Here is a 19,875-nt window from a genome sequence, read left to right as displayed (position 1 = left end):
AGTATTGGGTTTATTCTACCTATGCGGAAAAGGCATTACAGAATCAAGGCATTATAACCATGAAGTGATTTGTACATCTCTAGAAGCTAATGGCTTCAAGCTTAACCTGTTTCCAACAGCTCATTTGTGCTATGAATAAATCCCAAAGCCTGCCTTACTGATTCTCATTCTCATTCTCTCTCTTTCTCTCTCTCTCTCTCTCTCTCTCTCTCTCTCTCTTTCTTTCCCTCCCCACTCTCTCTCCTCTTTTTTCCCTTTCTGTCAAAGTGGCAAACATACAAAATAGAAATAGAGATAGAAATAGAGATAGAATAGAATGGGAATAGAATAGGGATAGAATAGAGATAGAATAGAATAGAATTTTGATTGGCCAAGTGTGATTGGACACACAAGGAATTTTGTCTTTGGTGCATAAGCTCTCAGTGTACATAAAGTTATAAGTGATAAATCATGATCACACTACTTCTTCCTCCTCTTTTTCCCCACAACAACCTTGTGAGGTAGACTGTTACATTCTTACAGAATGAAGCAGCGGACAATTACAGACCAGCATTTGCCTCCAGAAAAATAAGTATTTTGTGATCGGCCAGTGCAGCAGTACAGTAGGCACCATAAAAACCATTTTGTGAGTGTGCCAATACAACAATTTCAGTGCTAAAAATGTTCTCCAGTTATATTGGAATGAGGCAAAACAAAGGAAATACACATGAGGAACTTTGGTTTATGTTCTATAATAAATATGCACATTTATTTTAAAAGTTAGTTTGACATTCACGGTAAACAACAAGGGTATTGTCCATTCTTCTGACGGATTTGGCTGCATTGTTTGATGCTGGGACACAAAAAAAAGTTTTTTTTTCCTGATTTCAACTGCTTTCACTTTTTCTTCTCCTGAAGGGAGTTGGGACACACCCTGATCTCAAAGTTGGTTCTATAACTTATCTGCTTAGACTCTCAAGAATTTGTTCTCTCAAAAAACCTCTCTACATTTAAAACAGGTAGGGAATTCCATGCTCGGCTGCAAATAGCAATATCACTTAGACTTATATACTGCTTCACAGTGTTTTACAGCCCTTACTAAATGGTTTACAGAGTCAGCCTATTCCCCCCAACAATTTGGGTCCTCACTTTACCCATCTCGGAAGGATGGAAGGCTGAGTCAACCTTGAGCCTGGGGAGATTCAAACTGCCAAATTGCAGGCAGCCAGCAGTCAGCAGAAGTAGCTTGCAGTACTGCATTCTAACCACTGCGCCACCACAGCTTGAATTCTGCTTACTTCAAAACAACTGGATTACTATACAGGTAGTCCTCAACTTAGGACCACAACTGAGCCCGAAATTTCTGTTGCTAAGAAAGAAACATTTGTTCAGTGAGTTTTGTGCCATTTTACAACCTTCCTCGCCTCGGCTGTTAAGTGAATCACTACAGTTGTTAAATTAGTAACATGGTGGTTAAATGAATCTGCCTTTCCCCTTGTCTTTGCATGTCGGAAGGTTGCGGGATCACGTGACCCCAGGACATTAAAAACAGGCATAAATATGAGTCATTTGCCAAGTATTGGAATTTTGATCCCCTGACCACGGAGATGCAGCACTGGTCATATGTATGCAAAATGGTCATAAGTCACTTCTTTCAGAGCTGTCATAACTTCGAACAGTCACTAAGCAAACTGTTGTAAGTTGAGGACTACCTGTAATGATGGCATTACAGTTACGGTGGCACAGTGGTTAGAATACAATACTTTGTAGTTTCTTGTAACTTGACAGCTTTAAGACTTGTGTGCTTCAAATGCCAGAGTTTCTGAGCCAACGTTTTGGTTGCTAAGCAAGAGCGTTGTTAAGTGATTTTCACCACATTTTACAAGTTGCCCTGTCCACCCAGTCACATGACTGCCAAGCCACTCCCACCCAGTCACATGGCCAGCAAGCCACTCCCACAAAGCAGGTCACACCTACAGAAGAGGTTCTAAAACATTTTTGAAACCTACCACTATATTAGACTGAAAAAAGTTATGAACAATGCTTGATTATTTTTCTTGACCTTAATGAGTCATATATTAAGGAGTGTAGAAGTAGTTTATTTTTGGTCCCTCAATGGAAATGACTCTTACTTTTAGTATATCTATTGGGTAGGAGGGAAAATACTATTTAAGGCACACTGTGCCTGTAATAACTTCCCTAAGCTGATTAAGCACTTTTTGTAAAATGATTACACTGATTTTTGTAACCTAATAAAAGTTCATTTATATTCGTAGGCGTTCGCTGAAAGAAACTCTTATGCTTGTTTTGAAAATGTATCTTTAGAATTGTGTTTGGCTTTTCCAGAGAGCTAGTGAAAGGAACAAAAAATCAATTGAAGTAGTACTGCTTGCAAAGCAATCAATTTGCTTCTATTATAAGTTGAAGAGGTATCCTGAAGGTTTGAAGGAGATATCTGCTGTGTATGCGGTTATTTTTCTGCAATATGGAGAACAAGATGCATTTTCTTTTTTTCTTTAACTTTTTACGATGGTCCATATGAGTTTATTAGAAACGTCTTGTTTTATAACAACAAGAAATTTCTTGTGTCACTTTGAGTCATTCCTGGTGACTTCTGTACTAGTTCCTGCTGTTTTCTTGTCAAGAGTTTTTGGAAGTGGTTTACCAGCTTCCTAGGGCTGAGAGAAAGTGACTGGCCCATGGCTTTATACCTAAGACAGGACTAGAACTCCTGTTCTCCATTAGAAACATACTTAGTTTACATCAAAATAGCTAATCTGATCTGTTTCTTTTATGTTGCTTTTCATAGGTGCTTTAGTAGATAATTCAATTGTACTCTTGTATCTTTTTACTTGATATAAGCTATAATAAAAGCATAATAGGATCTATTTTGGGTTAAGTCTTTGTAACAGTCCATTGTAAATGCTGATTCTGTTTTTACTTGTCTATCATCAGTACCACTTTTAACTATTTTTAACTTTAAGCATTTCAGTGTTATACTATTTCTTTTATTAGCTGTTAAATCCTAAACTCATGGCAAAGATGTCTTTTCATAATTAAGAATTTAAAATTTTATATCAAGCTTTTTAATGCATTACATCAGTTTACTGCTTATTTCATATTACATAAATAATAACATTCTGCTTTGTGCCAGCAATTCTAATTGAATCTAAATAGTAGTGCTGAGTTGATAATTCTTCTTCCCTCTAGGCTCTGTGCACAGGTGGCAAAAGTGGGTGGCATTGTAATGGGAGAGAAATAAGACATTTCTTAACCTTATTAGGCTCAATATAACAAGGCCTTTTAATGCTTTCTTCTATATCTCTTTTAGCTGACACTAGAACAGTAACAATCCAGCTATTGTTGGCTACCATTTTTTTCCAGAAAGGAGATGGATGTTTTGTTTTCCAAATGTTTTTAGAGTTATGGCTATTAACTTAGCAAAAATAAGAACACCTGTGTTCCCAAAATAATGAACTTTAAACTTTTGTTGCAAGTAAACTGTTTAATATATTCATAGCTTATTAATTACACTCCTCACATCCACATTTTTCTCTGGTGTTCACATTGATTTTACTGAAGTGTTAACATATACTTTGCTTGAAGTAAGTTCCACTAAGCTTTATATGACATTCTTTGACTTAACTTTATAGAATAGAACTGTAAATAAATTTTGGGAGTAAATGGTTTTCTGCAGAGTTCATGCCTTGACTAGGAATTAAACTTATGAGACACCCAAAATGTATTTCTGATGTTGGAACTCATCATCTTATCTCATTTGCTATATAGTCCAAACTTGGCATTGTGCAATTTCTATCTCCCCCCAAATTGAAGCATCTGCTTTTGTGGGTATCTGCTTGTTTTTGATGAAGAAGTGGAAAAGAATATCAAGATCTAGTCACAGAGAATTCTTTGTGGAGTTCTTTACTCTAAATGCTCTAGAAGAAATTGCTCCATGGTGACAGAAGTGTGTAGCAAATTGTGATTACATACAAAAGTAAATAAGATAATTAAAATGATTTTTAAAATATACATATTTTGAGTCCTTTGGGAGAAGGGCTGCATATAAATCCAATAAACATACAAACATATTTTAAAGTTATATAGGTTGAAGCAAGTTTCTTTTCCATTATAACCTATGTTCTCTATCAGGGGTGTCAAACTCATGACCTGCGGGCCAGATGTGTCACACATTGGCCATGCCCATCCCTGATATGTCACATGATGACAACATGAGTTTGACACGCCTGTTCTATATTATAATAATGTGAAAGAGTGAACTCATTCCTAGAGTAAATAGGCATTTTTCTGTCTTGGGATTCAGAGTTTTGGTGATGTCTGAGAAGAAGTTTAAAACAATTCCACCCTCTCTTTCATTGGAGAATATGCTTCATAAAAGGGAACCAAAAGCAAGCATGTATGTGGGTACGTCAAGAAACAAATCAAGCCAGGAAGGCAGCAGAAATGCTGGAAATAGCATCTAGCTGGAAGACAAACATTTCAGCTGCAGTCTTCAGACAGTGAAAAAAGACTGCAGTTCATGAACTTGCAAGATTGGTTGAGAAGCAGATTGGGAGATGGGAGAGGAAAAAAGGCCACCATAATATCCTCATGTGTTCAGTAGCCCACATGCAGAGCTCCACAGACCAGCTCCAGCAACAGAGAACTGTGTGTCCTGGGGTAGAGAAAAGGCCATTTGGAATTCTGTGAAGGAGTGGAAACATGTTTTCACATGGAGAAGGACTAAGAATAACTACAAGAACGAAAGACCTTGGTTGTGGGGAAGAAATATGAAAACAGCTATGAAATAGTTAAGATAGGAAAACGTAGTTCTACAAAACATACAGACAGGAACATAGACACGGAGGTTAAAAATATAGATTAAATAAGAAAAGAAATAATGGTAAACCTATTTACAAGCTGAGAAATAAAATAAAGTTTAGAAATAAAAAAATAAGAATTTATGTTTATACAATAAGACAATGTTATGAGAAAAACTGCAGTTTTCAGGTTTGTATTCCACACTGTATTAAGAAAAAAAACTAACAAGCATTACCAACTTTAAAAAAAAAATTGTTGCCATAATTAGCATATTCAAATAAAAAAACCACACAATTCAATAAACACAGAATTAGTTTAGTTGTATAAATGGTAAGCGGTTATTATGGAGCATTACCAAAACACTGCAATAAAAATAAACATATCTGCTAATATAATCTTGCTGTTCTTTAAGTACTAATAGCCGCTTCAAATTAATTAGATAGAGTGATAGAGCCTTAAACAAGGCTAGTTGGTTTTAAACTGGAACCTTTAATGTGCCAGGATAACTTGCAACAGTAAAAAGGAAGTGGTACTCTTATTTGCTAGTTAGAGATTTCAATTCTTTTTATTGATCTGATTGTAATGACACCATATGGTCTCTTTGCTTTGCAGGTGGGATGCACAGTTTTGGTTACTGACCACTTCGCTTAGTGGTGAAGTTGTTGGTCCCAATTGGGGTTATTATACAAGGACTACCTGTACATGTTTATATAATGCTGAAAGAGGAATGTGATAATTGCAGTTTTTTGTTAGCTTGATATGTTGTTATAAATCAAAGGAGAATTCAATAATTAAACATTTCTTTTTGAAAAGTTTATTTTTCAACATATTAGCACTATTAACTATTAGAAACTTTATAGATTTAAAAAGTTCACATTAGAAATAGCCACATAAACAAAAATGTCAGAAAAAAGTTTTATTGAAATTAAATTAAAATTAATGGGATATATATTAATTGCAATTAACAAGGCTGCAATATAATTTTTCCTATTACCCATGTACACTAATATATCCTTGCTTGGTTATACATAGTACATATAGAAAGTCTTCATCAGTTTGAAAAGAATATCTGCTGTCTGAACTGCTAAGGTAATTTTCTAAGATAATGTTTTTGAACATGTTAACTTTTTGCAAAACTTTTTGATGTTTTAACCTTGTTAAGTCCTTTAAAGATTCATATAGTTTGCTTTAAAGGGAAAAGTAATGATCTAAATTAAATGCTGATAGACTTTTTTTTGAAAAACTGTATTAACTTTTCTATTTAACATTGATTACAAGACAGGGGAAGAAATCAAGCAATTAAAAACTAGTGCAGTTTTAAAAAATATGTGAGCATTGCTTCACTAATGTTAATTCCATTAGGTCTCTAAATGACTTTCATATAACTTTACTTCAGTTTGTTACATACTGTTCTGAGGTGACCTGATTTCTGATGGAATTACACGATTGTATTACATACGCAGTGTATAGGGATTAAACTAGAACTCTTAGGTGAAGAAGATTTAGTAGCTATTAGATGGCACCTGGTGTGATAAAACTAATAAGTAGAATACAACAAGTTGAAAGGTATACTTTATTTGAAAGTATTAGTCCAGATGCAGGGGTGGTAGTGAAAAGAAGACATGTTATATGTGAAGGAATGCATACAGTAAGTGTATTGAGATTGACAAAATTGTGCATAAATGTCTTGTTGACAGCAAGGTAAGATTGTCAAGCAAGGTCATATTTAGGTAAGAATAGTTGGAACATGAAATAACAATGATTTATTGTAAGAACCTTATAGAGTACGAAACCTGTTAGGAGAGAGAGACATAGTAATATGTCTCCATCTAACCAAGAATCTATTGAAAAAAAACCAATTTGTCTAAGGCTGCAAATTCTTGTGGAATCTTTCATTTTTTTTTAGAAAGTTAAGGAAAGCTATAGTTTTACTACACCTGGTCCTATTCAATAGAGAACTGGTTGACAAGTTAAAAGCAATGAGAATTTTGGGAGGAAGTGACCATGTCATCCTGGGGTTCAAGGTATATATAAAAAAATTAAGTTACAGTTATACATGTACAATTGCAAATTTCATTTCAGGGCAGCCAATTTTAATAACCTATCCAATATATAATGCCTTTTTCTGTCTAGATGTCAGCAAGCCAAGCCTCTCCCATTTTAAACCTGATCAAATAAGACAACTTTATGTTCCTTCCCTTTATATAAAACAATCTTGCTTATTACTCCATTCAAAGATCATTATCCTATGTCTCAAATTTCTTCTAAACTTTAACAAACCACTTTTTAAAATCCAGTAGGAAGAATTTGTTTGAACTATTCTCTTGAATTGGTATTTTAAATTTGACAACGGTTAAAAGCAGTTGGCAACGGTTGAAAACATATCTGGGCAAAAAAGCTAAATAATGTTGGGCTAAATAGGTATACTTAGAATATCCACCAAGAGTTAACCCAGAGCAATTTTATAAATAATTAAATTTATATTTTTAGTTATTAATAAAGCTACAGTATATTATCATAATTAGTTTTTCTTTTATAAGTCAACAAGTGCTACTTTTTACAGCAGATAAGGAGCAAGGCTCTTTCTCAGAGGTATGTTTACACAAAATCCTGTTAATATACTTTGGTTAAGAAGAACTATTTTTTTCCCTTTTTTAAGACTGCTTAATGAATGTGGGGTTTTTTTCTGAGTTTTCACTCAAAAAGTTTTTTGATACAGAAAAGTGTTACCTTTGTATTCTTGTAACTGTTCCTTATATTATTAAATTGTTTTCTTTTTATTCAGCAGAGTGGATTTAGAAAATGCAAGCTTTATATTATCTGATTTCTTGGGAAGGGATTTGAATATACATTTTATTGTAGCAAGCTTTTTAAAATGTTGCATAGACCTTTAGGTGTTTAAAGTAAAATATGCATTTTTTAGCATGTTCCCATGCCTTTTGTAATAGAAAATAGGCAGTTAAGTTTTGACAACATTCAACTAGAAGGAAAGAAAATAATACTGTACTTTAGGATATCAATTTAGACAGAAATAAAAACATTAAAAAGCCTCTTAAAATATTAAATTTATCATTTTTATTATTTTTAAGAGACTTATTTTTAATATTTGAACTCATGTTTCCCAACTGTCAATGGCTCTGGGTTTCTCACAACAAATAAATTGTAATAAAATCAATAAAAGATCAAATATGGCAGTTGTTATGAAGCTAGAGGTCTCTTTCTTTCCTAATTGAAAGTCTGGATAAGGCCAGATCTTCATGGGTCTTTTAAACAACAGCAGAGTGGCAGCCATTTAGGTCTTGGGGGAATTCTGGGAGTAGATTTAGATTTAGATTTTAGATTTTATTAACATTTGTAGGCCGCCCTTTTCCCTGAGGGGACTCAGGGCGGCTCACATAAAATCAGGAAGGGGAAATACGACAATGACATAGACACATATAATAAAAGTAATAAACAACATACATTCATCATTCGGGAGGGGCAACTATCCTTGTCCCCAGGCCTGACGGGCTAGCCAGTTCTTCAAGGCTGTGCGGAAGGCCTGGACGGTGGTGAGGGTACGAATCTCCACAGGGAGTTCGTTCCAAAGGGTCGGGGCTACTACCGAGAAGGCCCTCCTCCTTGTAGTTGCCAGCCGGCATTGGCTGGCCGATGGAATACGGAGGAGGCCCAATCGGTGAGATCTAATTGGTCGCAGGGAGGTAATTGGCAGGAGGCGGTCTCTCAAGTATCCGGATCCACTACCATGCAGGGCTTTATGGGTGACTAATAGCACCTTGAAGCGCATCCGGAGATCGACAGGTAGCCAGCGCAGCTCGCGGAGGATAGGTGTTATGTGGGTGAACCGAGGTGCACCCACAATCGCTCGCGCGGCCGCATTCTGTACTAGCTGAAGTCGCCGGATGCTCTTCAAGGGCAGCCCCATGTAGAGCACATTGCAGTATTCCAGCCTAGAGGTCACAAGGGCCCGAGTGACTGTTGTGAGTGCCTCCCGGTTCAGGTAGGGTCGCAACTGGCGCACCAGGCGAACCTGGGCGAATGCCCCCCTAGTCACAGCCGTCAGGTGGTGGTCAAACGATAGCTGTGGATCTAGGAGGACTCCCAAGTTGCGAACCCTCTCTGAGGGGTATAAAATTTGACCCCCCAGCCTGAGTGATGGAATATTGGTCGGATCTTTGGGAGGGAAACACAACAGCCACTCGGTCTTTTCTGGGTTGAGCACAAGCTTGTTAACCCTCATCCAGTCCATAACGGCCTCAAGGCCTCGGTTCATCACGTCTGCCGCTTCATTGAGGTGGCACGGGGCGGACAGATACAACTGGGTATCGTCCGCATATTGATGGTATCTGATCCCGTGCCTACGGATGATCTCTCCCAGCGGTTTCATGTAGATGTTGAATAGTAGGGGGGATAAGACCGAGCCCTGAGGCACCCCATATGTTAGGGGCCTAGGGGACGATCTCTGCCCCCCCACTAACACCGACTGCGACCTGTCCGAGAGGTAGGAGGAGAACCACCGCAACACGGTGCCTCCCACTCCCACCTCCTGCAGTCATCGCAGAAGGATACCATGGTCGATGGTATCGAAAGCCGCTGAGAGGTCAAGGAGAACCAGGATGGAGGAATATCCTCCATCTCTGGCTCTCCAGAGATCATCAGTCAATGCGACCAAAGCGGTTTCCGTGCTGTAACTGGGTCTGAAGCCTGACTGGAAGGGGTCGAGATAGTTAGCTTCATCCAAGGACCGTTGGAGCTGAAAGGCCACCACCTTCTCAACAACCTTCCCAAGGAAGGGAAGGTTGGAGACTGGGTGATAGTTATTAAGAACAGCTGGATCCAAAGATGGCCTTTTTAGGAGGGGTCTCACCACCGCCGCTTTCAGTGCGTCGGGGAAGTTCCCCTCCCGAAGAGAGGCGGTCACAACCGCCTGGATCCAGCCACGTAACACCTCACTGCTGTTAGTAACCAGCCATGAGGGACACGGGTCCAGTACGCAGGTGGAGGCACTTACAGCCCTCATGGCCTTGTCCACATCCCCGGGGGTAACATCCTGAAACTCAACCCAGAGATGTTCTACCTGATCCTCTTGTGCCTCGGCTGGAACTGCGGGGATGGAGTCCAAGTCCGACCGAAACCAAGCAATTTTGTCCGCTAAGAATTGGGCATAATCCTCAGCTCTGCCCTGCAAGGGTTCCCCCGCTTCCCTTTTATTTAATAGGGAGCGGGTTATCTTAAACAGGGCGGCTGGGCGGGACTCAGCGGACGCAACCAAGGTGGCTATGTGAGATCTTTTCGCTGCCCTAAGTGCCCTGGTGTATTCCTTGGTGCAGGTGGTTACCATTGCTCGGTTCGATTCGGACTTATCGGACCTCCATCGGTGCTCTAGGCATCTCCTCCGGCGCTTCATCTCCCGGAGTTCCTCGGTGAACCAAGGGGGTCTCCGGGATCCGCCGCCTCGGAGGGGCCGTAGTGGGGCCGAGTATATGACATTGCAGAGAAGGTTCACTTCCAGGCTCCCAGTAGATGACATTTTTAATCACAGGAATCCAGAAAATGCCAATCCTACAAGTTGAATCGGCTGGACAGATGCTATGGGAGACAAGCAGTCCCTCAAAGGTCCTATGCCTTTTAGGATTTTATAACTAAGAACAACTATCTTGAATTATACCTGGAAGTAAACTGGGACCTAGTGCACCTTGTGAAGCAAAAGTGTAATACGGACATAGTAAGGCATGCTCATTGCTCATGCTGCTGCATTATGGACCAGTTGAACTTTCTGGTGTCTTTTAATGGTAGCTCCATGTTTAGTGTATTGCAAGGTTACCAGACAATGAGTGGCTGTCTCTTAATAGAGCCAGTTTGATCTAATGGTTGTGAGATGATTGTTCTACATAGCAGCAGTTTAATGAATGGTAGTGTACTATGACATTTTCCTCACCTCACCCCTTAGATCTATGAACACACTCACCCAAACTAAAGATGCCATATTATGCCACTGTTATCTAGTGGTAAGTTATCAGAATGTCTTGCTATTCAGAAATGTTTCAGTCGTCTTTAGATATCAGGAGAGAAAGAGTGATTAAATTGATCATGCAATTTGTAAAATTCAGAATGCCTTGAATCAAGAAATACTTTGATTCTTGTGAACTGTCATCTTTTAGTAGGCAAGCTAGAATATTTTCATTAGAATTCATGATACCTTAACTGAAATGTTTGTTTTCTTGAATAACTGATGACAAAAATGAAGGCATGGGGATTGATATCATTTAGCAAGGCAAAATATTTCTTGTTACCTTTTTCTGTTTTATATAGGATACTGAAATTGACATTTATTAAAACTACAGATAGTTGTAATACTGACTCAGATAATTTAAATATGCAATCATAACATTCAAAAATATCAAAATCATGCTTGTTGAAATGTGTGGCAGGAAAGGCAGACAATTTAAATGAAACATAATTTGTATATTAATGTTTTGCATTGGACTAAGAAAGTATACTTATTGATGATATTTTATAAATGTTGATCAGCAGGTTGTGCAGTATTGTTATAAACTTCAGTGATATTCACAATATATTGCACACTACCTGAGGTTTATTCGGTTTTTAAAATTGTATACAATTTGAGTGTATCCATAGTCAGATAGCAGGAAAAGTGAGTTTACTTTCAGGGTTTCTTCCCCTCCTGCTACTACATATAGTAATTGATTTACTACTATTGTAGCTAATTAAGCGAGTTAATTTTTTCTGTTTCTTTTAAAAGGCTTTAAGAACCCAAAGCAGTTTTAGTCTGACAAACTTAATGCAATTCTTTTTAATAACATAAAAACATAAGGCAAACTGGAAGACAAGCTAATTATTGTTACAAAAACAATATTAAATGGTGTATATACTACAACTAAAACTACCTCAAATGCTTTATTGTCCAAATGGTTTTAGTAAAAATATTTCTTTCATTTTTTTAAAAAGCTTCTTATATTTGATATAATATTGATTTATGTTTACTTTTGTAGATTGTGCAGTTACAATGAACTAGCCAGCCATTTCTAAATTCTTTGCTTTCTTAACACAGACAAGAAATAATTGTTGTTGAGCTATGAATTAATTAGAAAAAATCACATTTGTCATCATTTTTTCTATTCATTGATCTATGTTGGATGTATACTGAAGCGCTGACACATTTTTTGAAAAAATACAGAAAAGGTTCCATGCTCTATTAAAATTCATAGCTCTTCCACCCATCTTTTTAAAAATGTATAATTACTTGTAAAATGTAACAAATGCATCACAAACAAATGCCTTGCTGCCCCAAAGCAAAACATTTAGCCAAATAGTAAGAGTAATAACAAAAACAAATAAAAAATGTCCCTTAAGGAAAAATATTTGCTTTTGATAGAAATAATCTAAGAAAGTGAGTAAAAAATATAAAATTATACATTACAGTGATAGACATTGAGATCTTTCCCAAAGGCAATCTTGTCATCAAATGATGTAATGCTTCCTGTAGCACTTTGAAATGTTTAATGAATGCTATAAAATATAAACAAAACTTCAGTTTTGGATCGTAGAATCAAGCATGCATATAGCCAATAGATCTGAAGTAATTTTCCATATGGAACATGGTGGCATCCAATAAAATTAACAATTTAACATTTAAGTTCCTTCCCAATATTTGAATGAAAACCGGAGGTTGTCCACCATTAAAAATATGAATGTTTATGTAACATATCAGAATGGTTTGTTGCCACCACACTTAGGGAGAAATAACTTTAATTATTTTTATACCCCCTACAGAAACCTATTAAGCTGGGTAATATTGTTCCTTTATTCAACTTACAAACAGATTGAAGAGATAAATACTTAATTTGAGGATGTTGTACCCTTTCATCTAATTATTTCTGTATTGGGGAATATTCAAATTATTCCTGCCACTAGCATATATATATAACAGTTTGCCTAACTATATCAACAATAAAAGATAAAGTGAAAGATAATAAAATATATCTCTTTTGGATACTCTCAGCAATGTCTAATGCTCCACAAATTGTACATTGTCAAATAGATGGACCTGACTCAGAAGGTATGAAAAGCCACGAAGGAATCAAGGAGCACAAGGATGGGCACCACTGCCATTCCAGCTGTGCCACACAGGTCATCCACAAATGTAACCAAGGCTGTTTTAGTACTAGATCCCAGCCTAAAACCCAATTGAAAAGACAGGAATCTATTCCAAACTCAGAAGAAGATTCCAACTGTTCTGTCCCAGGCAAAGGTCACAGAAATAGACAAAGAGGTAGTTTTATTGTCTTTGTTAAATAAGACACACATACAGTATATGTATGTGTGTACGTAAGTCATATATTTGCAGTATAGAAATAAGTTTTCCCTTGGCAAGTTTGCCTTCAAGGGTTTCAAATCTAAGCAGCATGCAGGAGATTAGTCAAATGGAGTCTTAGAATCAGAGCTTATAGCCAGGTTCATCAGTCAGTCCAAGTTCAAAACAAGGCTTGCCAGATGTACAAATCAAAACACATAAGAGTGGGTGTTAATGAATGATTGTTGTCAATGAAGAGCTTGTGCTTACTGCTCCATTTTAATAGAAATAGCCCAGGTATAGCTCATTTAGCAAAACTCCTGCTCGAACAGAATCATAGAGTGCCTTTGCTCTACTCTCTTTGAAGCCCAGTTAAGTTCTTGCATTTGGATTATAGCACAACAGCTGTGTCTACTGGAAACTGCCTACTTCATCACCTCTCTTATTTGGACAGCGATCCATCTGGTGATACTGGAGCTAACATCTGTTAGCACTTCCGGGACTGGCTCTGGACCTAGCTGCTGGTCATAGGCCTTCTCTTCTGATTTTAAATCTGAACTCACCATGGCACCAACGTTAGGTATGCTAAAGAATGCAGGTGGACAGACAATATCTGAATTTCTAGAGATGTTAGAAAGGAAAAGAAGCAATACCTTGCTCTGAACGTGATTAGGACCTTTAAGAGGAATATAAGAGTGTTCTAAGAAGTCTTCAAGAAGAATATGATATACTTCTCTATAATCCTCTTATTTATGGTATATCCTGATTTGGTGTCATTAGACCCTGATTAAAACCGGGATCATCAAAATGCACTAAGATTTATAAAGTTTAAAAAATATATACTGGCTAGCTTCCTTTCTGATTTTAGATTTTCATTTCAGATCAAAAGACATTGTCATTCTGTTGCATGCTACTTTGAGATTCAAAAATGTTTGATGTCGGAATTTGATGAGAGAGAAAGATTTTTTTAATGGATTTTAATATCTTACAGGATCTTGTTCTTCCTACTAGGATTACAAAACCACAGATATAAATTTTAGTCAGTAGCTTCCTTGATTAGGAATGGAGGAGGGAACTATCTTGAACTGTGACATTCAATCTACCATAACACCCCTCTTACCCCCACATACTGCTGCTTCCAGTGCTCAGTTAAATTGTTTTGATTCTTTTACATGAAACAGTCAAAGCTAACATAAAAAGACCTTTAGACTACATTCCAGGCCTATCTTTAGCTGTTCTCAGTTATAGCTTCCACTTGCCTGATCTTGCAAACTGGGAAAAAATAATTGAGAGATGAACTGATTTTCCACTAGAACACTTTATGCAGTTTGCATGAAAACTGAGTGAAAGTGTGAATGTTCCCTATTTTATATTATTTATGTGAATAGAGAAACATATCTCCCAATTGGAGCTGATACAACACAAGACCTATTTTTTTATTAACTGTGATTACATTTACCCAACCTGAAACTTTAGTAACAAAATAATAAATTATATTTCCAGACAAGGGTAGAATTGGTGTCTCATGTGTTATCTAGCCATCTTTTCCTCCCCACTCTCTCCTTCCTCCCCGCCAAAGACTTGAGTATTAAATCTGGTAATTGGAATCTCTGAAGACAAAACTTAATGTCAAGCTGAAGCATCTAGCCTTGGTATTTGTTTATTTACATTTGAAGTAGGCATATGCAAAAAAATACCCTATTACATTTATTTGGGAATGAAAAAAAGAATGTTTGGGAGTTGGCATATCACTAAAAGAAGGTATATGATGATTTTAGTTTTCTTGTATTTCCTAAACAAAATTTTCCTGCTGCTTGGCTGTTTTACGCAGTGGTATTCCTTTTGTCCTTTCATATGCAGTATATCAGATCATTTTCCATGGGGGCAGTCCTGGAAGAGAAGGACTTGGCTTTCCCACAGGCGCAGATGCTGAAAATTATCTGAAATATATTTGTTGTATTTCATTATGGGGGTCTTCAGGAGACCCTGTGGGAGTGAGATGGAAAATCTGAGAATATATAGGCACATCAAGTTGGATGCTATAGTTCTTTGTATTATTTCTAATCCTTTTAAGTCTACTTTTGGCTTGCTGTATTTCTCAGTCTCCAAATTAGTGTGGCATATGAACTGGAATAAATAAGTAAATAAACAAATAAATAATTTTTCCATCTCCCCTCTCCCCCCAGAGTATAGTTTCTCCAATAATACGTTTTTACACAAATTATTGAATTTTGAAATAAATCTCTTCATTCTTTGCACTATTTAACATTAAGATTCATTATCTAGACAATAAGGTCCATTTATTTTTATTATATTTCTATAAAATCATTATATTACCTCTGCCAATGGTTACACATTAATATTAGATAATCATTTATATAGTTTCAGGCAACATATATTTTATATTTATAAATAGAAGTAGTCAACGTCAAGAAATATATTTTAAGTAAGCTCGTTGGTACTGGGTCTATTAATGATACCTGTCTGTTCATCTTGCAATATTTGCAAAATATTTAAGTCTATTGGTTTTAAAGATCTCTGGGATTCAGGACAGCGCAAAACAAAACAAATATTAAAATAGTATAAAAACATGCACAAACCCGATTTATAATGGCACCTATAATTCCTTCAGGTCAAGTCATTCATTTTACAGCATTGCAAAATGTGTTGTAAAATGCAATAAGGGCTGGAGCCTGCAGTACCTCTAATTTGAACTCCAGATTCAGTTTTGACAAGACTGTTCCTGAGTGGGCCTACTTAGGGCTTGAAAAGTATTTAAAAACTTGTACTTTGAATTAAGCATAACAGTCCAGTGATTGTAACACATAGCGTAAAATTCTGTATTGGTGAGGTTCATCTTCTGTAGCTATGAAACTCATAGTCTTTTCAGAGGTATCTCACTAAGAGCCTGTTAGAATAATCTAAATCAAGTGATCAAGTTGTAAGATACCATCACCACAGCCATGAAACTATAATTAAGATTGTTAAATTTGTAAATCCAGCCAATTGGTAGTGTTGCTTTTGTTTCTTTATTTGTTTCTTTCCGATATTGCTAACTCCACTTATCTTTAAATTGTATTCTTATTTCTTTTTATTATTCTTTGGTCTTGTTATATTATATTCTTATGTTTTTATAATCCTTCACCACATATATTACATGCGTGTAGGTGCATGTGCATGCATGCATATATATATATATATATATATATATATATATATATATATATATATATATATATATATATCAGCACAAATACACAAACACACACACACACACACACACACACACATATGATTTTATTTTATTTTATTTTATTACATAAAATAAGTCCCCCCCCAAGGGGGACTCAGGGCAGCTCACAATTCAAATCAGGGGAAGGGGGGTACAGACAAGAAATAAAAAAGACGGAACATAACAATACATAATTTAAAAACACACAGCAGTCATACCATTCGAGGCGGGGGGCAACAGCTCTTTAGCCCCAGGCCTGTCAGAACAGCCAGGTTTTAAGGGCTTTGCGGAAGGCCTGGAGGGTGGTGAGGGTTCGAATCTCCACGGGGAGCTCGTTCCAGAGGGTTGGAACAGCCACAGAGAAGGCTTTCCTCCGGGTAGTCGCCAGTCGGCATTGGCCGGCGGATGGAATTCGGAGGAGGCCTAATCTGTGGGATCTAATCGGTCTATTGGAGGTAATTGGCAGCAGGCGGTCTCTCAAGTACCCAGGTCCAATACATACATACATACATACATACATACATACATACATACATACATACACACACACACACACACACACACACACACACACACACACACACACCAGTAGTATTTAAGGCAAAAGGCTGGAAAATGGAGACCATGAGTTCTAGTTCTGTATTAGGAACAAAGCCAGCTGGTGACCTTAGATCAGTTATCATCTCACAGCCCTAAGAAGGAGGCAATGCCAAACCAATTTGGAAATCTTGGCAAGAAACCGTCAAAGGTTAATCTAAGGAGTTTCTAAGAATTGGACATGATTGAAAAGCAATTGTCTCTCTATATTAAAATTTTTCTTAAATCAAGGTCTGTTCCTAGTCTCTTTACATTCATATAATTTTTATGGAACAAAAGCTATATTATATCTGATACATTGTTGCCATCTTTGTATTTTTTTTTCATCTTCCTCATTCCTTTTTCAGCCTATGTACCCTCATTTTTCATTTGCCCTTTCTTGTAGAGTAGTTTGACCACTTTGATCTTTCCAATACTCAATAAGGCTTCATATTATAGTAGCTTCAGTGCATCTTCTTCACTGTCATTCAGATATTCTTCCAATGCTTTTTATTGGAATAGAAATCCCCAGAATAGAAACAATATTTGGCAGGTGCCAAACTATGCTTTTTCACCACTCCACTCAATGCAATAAATGTTGAAGGAAGCTAGGAGGTACACTACATTTAGAATCTCTGCATCTCTTCAATGCACAGAAATATATATGATACAAAGAATACATATGCAATATTAATGCATAGTCACCAACTATTTTCAGGTGTTCTTGGTGCTGTTAGCTTGGTTGTTTTCTTGCAGACATTTCATTACCCAAATGTGGTCACATCATTAGTGCTGCTGATTAACTATTTTGTTTAAAAATATATAGCAAATCTTTGTAATTGGTAGGACAACAAAGAACTGCTGATTTGAATAGTTTGGGGTGAGAATAACTGTGTACCAAGGTACAGTTAAAATTATCATTATGCAGAATGTTGGTGCCTCTTTATTAGTGTCACTATAACAAGAATCAGCTGGAAATTGCTTATATTTTTATTTTCATTTTATATAAGAAAATTAGTACTTTGAGAAAGTTAGTAGTTATCCTAAATGCTATGTTAGAAGATAATATAGTCTGAAATAGTATATGTAGGGTGGCAAAAAAATTGTCAAAGTCTTAGATAAAGGGTTTTTCACTTTAATACCAAAGGTTCCTTTTTATTTTTGCGGTGAAAATTTCTTGACTACATTGTTAAGTATCTCATGGTTGTGAAACATACATACGTACGTACCTACCTACCTACCTACCTACCTACCTACCTACCTACCTACCTACAATAAATATATGTAATATTATATATAATGAAATATAAGAATAGTATGGAGGAAAGAATCCAAGTGGTCAAATAAACGATCTATTTTGCTACTTCAGAAAGTACTGATAAACACCAACATGAACAGTATTAATAAATAATTAGTTTATGGACATAAAGATATGAATGGCTACTTGTCAAAAATTGTACATTGCATTAAGTAATTAGTAGTAATTTACATTACAAAGTAGTAAGTTACATTAGGAAAGTGCTTATGAACCTGCCCATTGCAGGTTGATCTATCATATTGTTCTATGTTGTTATTTGTGATGACTGATGTCAAAGCCATTATCAGTCTTCTGATTTTTTTGATACCATAGACTACATAACTTTCTTCCTCCAATCACTGTTTGAAGAGAAATGTACAGCTTTGAAAAAGAAATAATGCTATTAGAATATATTTATTTTCAGCATATGCTGCAATTAAAACGGGGTATTTAATTAGCTTTTATTTGTTTCTTGTTTCTTATTTATATACTTTGATTTATATTTCAAGTTCGTTGCCATCCATATAGTAGTTCTGAAAGTATTTATGTAGACTTCAAGGTTGCATGTAAAATAAATTATTGCCAGTTTATTAGTAAGAGTTGAAGAGTATATTGTTTATAGCTTCTAGCATCATATACTATTCATCATGTAAATTAAAATTACAGAAATATATTTATTGTCTGGTTCACTAAAACCACTAATAGGAATAAAAAATAACTATATATATACTAATATATACTATAATATACTAAAATACATACTGTAAGGCATAGCATTTCACACACAACATCTTAAAATTGTATTAATTTCTGAATATTACGTGGGCAGGCAAGAAAATATGTTGACATAGCAAGAAAAAAAGCAATGTGGGTATTTATGGCATATGGCTGTAATGTTCAATAACAAGAGCTTAGCTTTTGTTAAGTCCAAAGAGGCCATCAGATTTAAGGGAAAATATGCTTCCCTAAGCAATTTGTAAAATACTTATGGGCAACGTATTTGGAAGTATAATTACTGAAAATTCTGCATATATTCTATAAAACCCTAAACAAGGTTGACATTAGGGACAGCATATGCTGATAAACAACAATAATAAAAATCATATTTTTTTAAAAATAGATAATACTAAAGGTGGAGCTAATTATTCTATGATTTAGTGAATATCCAAGCCTCAGTTTAGTTAGATGGCAAGCCAAGATGGCATAAACAGATGTTTCAGAATGTTGTTATTGCTATTCTTCTGCTTAATGTATTTCCTTACCACCATAGTATATCCATTTACCAATCAGCATCAATAGACACAGAGATAAACCACATTTACACACTATTCAAAACAGACAATAAAAAGCTGAGAAGGACATAAAAAGACCAGAATACATTCTCTCCAATAGCCAACCTCCAGATAAGTAGGGATTACCCACAGACAACCAATCAATCCAAAGACAAAACACTAATCAAGGCACTACCAAGGAGAAAACAAGCCAATACAGCATCAAAGACTCAGTTCAATCTTGAGTTACCTATATTGTCTCCTATTTTTAACAGTTTTATTTGATCAACCAGAAAGTTCTTTGTTCTCTTGTTCTCGAAAATACTGAGCTCATCCTTGTATTCAAGAGGTGTGATTAATTCCGTATCTGCTACCTTCCACATGG

The 19,875-nt window shown here is 36.2% G+C and overlaps 1 protein-coding gene across 1 annotated transcript in view; it reads left to right on the top strand.

Moving 5' to 3' along the window:
- Nucleotides 1–19,875, top strand: part of ATRNL1 (attractin like 1) — a 520,320-nt gene that overhangs the window by 198,582 nt on the left and 301,863 nt on the right. The window lies entirely within an intron of this gene.

Source organism: Thamnophis elegans, chromosome 10, assembly GCF_009769535.1.
Source record: "Thamnophis elegans isolate rThaEle1 chromosome 10, rThaEle1.pri, whole genome shotgun sequence".
Lineage (NCBI taxonomy): Eukaryota > Metazoa > Chordata > Lepidosauria > Squamata > Colubridae > Thamnophis > Thamnophis elegans.
Note: the sequence above shows the minus strand (reverse complement) of the source record. Positions and strands in the feature narration are given on the sequence as shown.